Genomic DNA, 7,475 nt, shown 5'->3' on the forward strand with positions numbered 1-7,475 from the left:
AACGCTCTTTCAGCGTTACCTATAATGCTACCACCTCCCCCTCACTCCCAATCTCTGTTGGGGTCCCTCAAGGCTCCTTCCTCGGGCCCCTTCTCTTCTCCATCTACACCTCTTCCCTTGCCCAACTCATACACTCTCACGGCTTCAACTATACCACCTATATGCCGACGACACACAAATCTATCTCTCAACCCCCCACCTCACCCCCTCAGTCTCTGCCCGAATCACACACCTACTGAGCAACATATCAGACTGGATGTCGCTCCACTTCCTTAAACTGAACCTCTCCAAGACCGAGTTTCTTGTCTTCCCCCCAGCCCGGACCCCACCCCCCATTGACTTCTCCATCATGTCCAACAACGCCACCATCAAACCCGCCCCGCAGGCCAGAGTACTTGGTGTCATTCTGGACTCCAACCTATCCTTCCAGCCCCAAGTCCAATCTTTAACAAACTCGTGCAGACTCCACCTCTGCAACATTGCCAAAATCCACACGTTCCTAACCCCAGAAACCACTAAACAGCTCATCCACTCCCTCATCATATCACGACTCAACTACTGCAACTCCCTCCTCACTGGCCTGCCTCACCGCTGGCTATCCCCGCTTCAGTCCATCCTGAATACGGCTGCCAGACTCATTCACCTTTCCAACCGCTCTGTCTCCCCCACCCCCCTCTGCCAATCCCTCCACTGGCTTCCGATTGCGCAACGGATCAAATTCAAAATCCTAACACTGATGTACAAAGCTGTCCACCATACTGCTCCGAACTACATCACTGACCTAATATCCAAGTACCACACAGCACGCACACTCCGCTCCTCACAAGACCTCCCTCTCTCTAGTTCCCTGGTCTCCTCCTCCCATGCTCGCCTCCAGGACTTCTCCAGGGTGTCACCCTTCCTCTGGAACTCCCTGCCCCAACCAATCAGATTATCACCTGCTCTCTTCTCCTTTAGGTGCACCCTGAAAACCCATCTCTTCAGGGAAGCCTACCCCACCCCCTGCTAACTTGCCGACCTCCTCCACTCTTCCTACCACTCCATCCCCCACAGCTATCTCCTCCTGTACCGCTATCCCCTCCCTCCTAGATTGTAAGCTCCAAGGAGCAGGGCCCTCGATCCCCTCATGTTTTGCATTGTATTGGTATTGTTCTGTCACATGTTCTGTCCCCCTTTGTAATGTACAGCGCTGAGCGAACTATTGGCGCTTTATAAATACTGTATAATAATAATACTGTGTTCCAGGTATGAGACTGGAAGTCTTGGTTCACTCCCGAAACACAGGGTAGTACTCTATATGTAACCACAGCCATTTACAGTTTAGATCGCACATCCAGTGGCCTCACAGGTTAATGAGCCCAGCTATCCATACCCTTTGTTTGTGAGTCTCTTGACTATTAGCCTTAAAATGGAAATAATTGATTTTGAAGATTTGCCTTCCATCGACTTCAATAGGGTTTGCATTAATGTTCGCACTTTTCAGACCTTTAGGCGTGTTTGCTGAATATAACAATAAACTGAACTAGGGATGCACTGAAATTTCGGTGGCCGAAATGTTTCAGCCGAAAACACTCCTTTGAGTGAAAAAAAAAAAAAAAAGCACTGACGGAGGTGCTGAAAAAACCCGCCCCTCGCTTCCACCCCTCTCCGCCAGCCGCTGCCGCCACCGGCCGCCGCTCGGTAGTTCAGCCTTACCTGAGAGACCATCCATCAAGGCTCTGGGCATAGAGATGAGTGAAGGAAAAATGGCCGCTACACATCTCTATGCCCTTGGAGGACTGGAACAATGTGACTTCCCATTCCAGCCATTTTTGTTTTTGTTAAAGCACCAGCTCAATGCTTTTTTTTGATCCAATGCTTTACATTGCAGAGGAGAGATGTGGGGTCTTATTGACCCCATGTCTCTCCATAAAGAGGACCTGTCACTAATTATTTCTATCACAGGGGATGCATGCATTTCTTGTGATAAGAATAAAAGTGATTACATTTTTTTTTAAAAGAAACAGTGCAAAAAAAAAATTAAATACATTTAAAAAAAAAAAGTTTAAAGTGCCCCCGTCCCCCCGTGCTCGCACATAGTGGTGAACGCAGACATAGGCCACGCCCACATATGTAAATGGTGTTCAAACCACACACGTGAGGTATCACCACAAATGTCGGAGTAAGAGCAATAATTCTAGCACTAGACCTCCTCTGTAGCGTTACACTGTTAACCTGTAGAAATGTTTAAAGCATCACCCATGGAGATTTTTAACCACTTCCCGACCGTCCGTTGCATATAAACGGCCGGACGGTGGCAGTACAGGGTCGGGTGGCCGTTTATGAACGGCCTCCCCGCACCCTGCTTGTGCGCGCTCCCTGGGAGCGCGCAGCACCGCGATCCGGTGCCCGCTGTGTCCTCCGGACACAGTGAAACACCGATCGTCGGACGGGACCTCTGTACGAGGTCCCGATCATGTGATCACTGATTGGTCAATCAGTGATCACATGCAAAGTAGTAAGCAAGATGTCACTTGTGACATCATTGCTTACTACGTGTGAAATCTGTGAATGATCACAGAGGTCACATGGTACAAGGCTATTCACAACAGCCTTGTACCATGTGACAAGCTGTGATCAATCACAGCTCACTCAGTACTTCTCAATGAGTGCAGGAATGCACACAGAGAGAAAGAGAAATGATTGCTTTTACATCCTATATGGGTGTAAAAGCAATCAGTAAAAAAAAAATAAAAAATCTTCATCACCCCCCACAAGTAGTACAGTGTCACCATGGTGACACTGTACTGCTAGGGTGACAGTATGTAAAAAAAAAAAATAAAATAAAAAATATTATAAAAAAATAAAATAAAAATGTAAAAAAAAATGTTTAAAAATTATAATTTTTGGTTATAAACTAATTTTTTTTTTCTAAAAAGATAATTGAATACATTTTGGCAAAGATTTATGATGAAATATTATTAATTTGCAAAATTTTATAAAAAAAAACACTTTTGTTCAAAATTTTTGGACTTTTTCATTTATATAGCAAAAAAAATAAAAATCCCAGCGGTGAGTAAATACCACCAAAATAAAGCTTTATCTGTCTCAAAAAAATGGTAAAAAATTAATTTGGGTACAGTGTTGCATGACCGCGCAATTGTCATTCAAAGTGTGATAGCGCTGAAAGCTGAAAATTGCTCTGGTCAGGAAGGGGGTAAAAGTGTCCGGTCTGGAAGTGGTTAAGTACTGCAGTTTCACGCCATTCCACGAGCTTGCACAATTTTAAAGCGTAATATGTTGGGTATCTATTTACTCGCCGTAACATCCGCTTTCATATTTTACAAAAAAAAATGGGGTATATATTGTTTTTTTTTTTTAAATCAAAGTGTATTTTTTTCCAAAAAATATATATTCATTTTTAAAAACTGAGCATTTCAGTTTCAGCTTTCGGCCAAGTGCATTTTGAATATTCATTTTCGGTTTTGGCACCAGAATTTTTATTTTGGTGCACCACTAAACTGAACACAAGCAGTTTCACTCATCACCAGTAATCAGTGAGCTGCTGGCACTTAGAAATGTGGATGAGATGGTGCCCAGCCCCAGTGTCACTTTAACAGGCTTTGTGTGCCCGGGGGTAAGAAGGAGCGGCCGATCATATGAATACTGTGATTGGCTGTCACAGTGGTGACCTGATAAGGAGCTGGTCCGCCGCCACCCAATAATTAGCTGGTTTTGACAGATCTCTCATTTTGTTGAGACTATGTAATGAGAGCACTCTTGGCTTTATAGCTTAATCTCTTTTGCACCACACGTATGCGTTTCATGGGCAGCAAGGCCTTAAGGCCAGCTTCACACCTATGCAGGTTGCATTTGAGCCGTTTCTGCATTGCGTTTTGCATTTTTGCACCTGCATTTTTTCTGCGTTTTTGATACATTTTGCAGGGATTTTTAAAATTTTTCTTGTTGCTAGGTGTGAGATGGGGAAACAGCTCTCATTGTTTGAACACTGTTTGTGTGGAAGTAAATTAATGTTTTGACTGACATTCTGCAGTTTAGCCACAAGATGTCACTGTTTTTCTAACACAGCCTCAGACTGCATAGATATTTGTATATTCATGAAGAGGTGGGGTTTTGCACTCAGGGTTGGAGAGAACAGGAAGGAGAGAGAGAAGCCATGTTTTGGAGTATGGTGAATAAGGGGACGTGTGAGCTGAGAATCTGATGACATCTAGGTGTGAACCAGGTGTAATGGACCGCCTGACAGCACCTCTATCAATCCCCTGGCAGAGCCTCCCCAGAGTGCGGAGTCTAAGCACCGGAGCATTGTTCACCAGGGCCCCTGATGGTGGGGATGGACTTGGAGCGCTCCGGTACCAGGTCGCAGCTGCTAGGTATCTCCAACAGGGGTAGAGGAGTCTGACAGGAGCTCCAGGGGGCTAAAAGTCTGATGTGAGGGAGCCTAGTGATCCCTGTGGGATGGATGGATGGATGAGCTAAATCAGAGTCATACAGGCCGGGTCGGTAACTAGCGGGTCGGTGAGGTACAAAACGGTAGGCAAAGGATAGTCGGGTCACACGCAGGGTCAATACCAAAAGATCAGATTTAAAGGGGAACATCCAGGAGCAGAGTCAGGCAGGCCAAGGGTCAGGACAGGAGAAGGCAGCAAGGTCAAACAATCCAGATCAAGATACTCACAACACAGGTAACAGCATACAAAGACCATTCAGCAACAAGTCTTTGTGCAGAGCTGGTTTAAATAGCCCGCCCTGCACCTGACAGGCGCAGCCTAGGTCCTAGTGCCTGCCTAGTACTGTCACGACGACGGGTGCGCCTGGGTCCTAATGCCTTGCCACCTACACGTCTTGGCAGACACCTACGCCTGTGTAGACCCATGCGTCGCGATGGTCCCTGACACCAGGATACTGATGAGATTGCTGCCAGGAAGCTGATGAGATTGCTGCCAGGATGCTGATGAGATTGCTGCCAGGAATGCTGATGAGATTGCTGCCAGGAAGGCTGATGAGAGCAGAGGAACTAAGCAACATATACAGCAAGACCATATGATTGTTGGAGAGACATTTGTTCTGTTCAGTGTCACCAGCAAATGCAAAGAAGACCCGGGTCGGTAAGATCGTGCACGCACCTCATTTCAGTGTTGGCGCCTTGAGACTGAGTCCAGGCCTATAGTTAGTTAGTTAGGGTCTCTGTTTGTGTCAGGCCACAAGTGTTGTTACTGATCATTGGAAGGACTCCACAACTTAAAGTGACATTTCACATTGGAGAGCTGATAAAATCCTACAAACTCAAGCCAGACTGGCGTTTTGATCAGAAGGAATACTCAGGCACGTGCTACAGGACCAGTTATGGGGGGGGGAATACTGTAGATTTGTGTAAGATTGTAAGCTGTTGTGCTGCACCGCAGGCTAGCCCATACCGTACACCCATACACTGATTCCTGCTCTTTTAGGGTAATAACGGGTAAGGTGTGGCAGCTTAGTTGTGCCCGCCAGTAGGTAAATTACTTCACTTTCTACCTGCATCCATCAGGAGGCGCCGTGCTGTGCAGCACAAGGGTCTCAGCCTTTGGGCTGGGTGTATGTAAATTTATTGTACGTTCCCAGCATTTGGGGTTGTGTTTATTTGCCACATCTAAGTAAAATTCTGTTGTGGCAAAAGCTGGTGTTGGGATTGCTTTCCTCGTTCGTGACTTCACTGTATCCTGGGGAGCCCACCCCGGTACGCGGCTTACATAGGCAGATTTAAAATGCAGTAAAAACGCAATACATGCTTTTCTGCGGCATTTCCATTGAAGTCTATAGAACCAAAAACGCAAGTTTTTGCATTAAAAAAGTCCCTGACCCTTTCCAAAAAAATGCACCGGGTGAAAACGTGGAGATGTGAACGTGTCCCATAGGAAATCATGTTAAAGGGACCTTACTGCATTTCTGCAAAACGCTGCAGAAAATGCTTAGGTGTGAACCTAGGGTAATACTGTATATGGGAAATTTCCTGTTGTTTTTTATTTGTTATTATCACACTTGACTCCCTGGTAAAAAGTCAGGTTCACAGAATATGTCATGACAAATCCTCCTAGAAGTCCTTGCCAAAATAACGCACATCTGTGGCCAGCTGTGATCTTCGTCTCGTTGGCAATGAATGACACCCACCTATAAGGCCAATGGCTTCCATGGTGCAATTCCACTACAGCTGATTTTCCTGCAGCAGCAGTTCCTGACATACAGCTACATATGGACGGGGCACACCTCTGTGTAATAAATAGAAACCCTAAAACTAATGTGGATTCCAACAATAACTTATCCAGTGCAGAAAATGTAGCAAAGGATCTTACTTTGGCCAAACAGGATAGAAGTTGTGAACAATGATGAATTTGCACAGACATACCATCAAGGAACATAAAGAACATGACTTCTGCACATCTGTGGTCAGGGGCGTCCCTACAGTTGGTGCGATAACACTTGGTGACACCCCCTTTGACGATCCCCACAGAATGGATCGGATCTGCGGATTGAGCATATTGGATCGGACTCTGATCCATTATGCTCCCCAATCTGCAGATCCGATCCATCCTGCGGGGATAGTCGGCTTGCCTTACAACTTACCTTTTAATGGAGCGAGTCCGGTGTCACCCCATATAGGTTGCATGCCGACGATCCCCGCAGGATGGATCGGATCTGCGGATTGAGCATAATGGATCGGACTCCGGTCCATTATGCTCCCCAATCTGCAGATCCGATCCATCCTGCGGGGATCATCGGCTTTCTTTACAACTTACCTTTTCCTGGAGCGGGTCCGGTGTCACCCCGTATAGGTTGCATGCCGACGATCCCCGCAGGATGGATTGGATCTGTGGATTGAGCATAATGGATTGGACTCTGATCCATTATGCTCCCCAATCAGCAGATCCGATCCATCCTGCGGGGATCGTCGGCTTTCTTTACAACTTACCTTTTCATGGAGCGAGTCCGGCGTCACCCCCTTTAGGTTGCACGCCGATGATCCCCGCAGGATGGTTCGGATCTGCAAATTGAGCATAATGGATCGGAGTCCATTTTGCTCCCCAATCCGCAGATCCGATCCATCCTGCGGGGATCATCGGCGTGCTTTACAACTTACCTTTTCGTGGAGCGGGTCCGGTCCCGCACCTGCCTCAGAAGAAGAGATAGAATATGAAGAAGAAGAAAAAGAATTTCAGTCCGATATTATATTTGACATTTAAAAGTATAGCAACATTGTATCTATTTATATCCGAATAGAAACATCTGCATCCGAAATGGATACAAATAGATACAATGTTACAAATGTTTCTTCTTCTTCATCTTCTTCATATTGTATTTCTTCCTCTTCTTCTTATTCTATTTCTTCTTTTTATTCATATTCTATTTCTTCTTCTTCTACATATTCTATTCCTTCTTCTTCTGCCCGAGAGTTGTCCCCCCCCAGTCTTTGTTTTTGCTGTGTCTTATCTCTAGTC

This window comes from Staurois parvus, unplaced genomic scaffold, assembly GCF_062004578.1.
Source record: "Staurois parvus isolate SC_StPar_1 unplaced genomic scaffold, SC_StPar_1.0 ptg000647l, whole genome shotgun sequence".
Taxonomy (NCBI): domain Eukaryota; kingdom Metazoa; phylum Chordata; class Amphibia; order Anura; family Ranidae; genus Staurois; species Staurois parvus.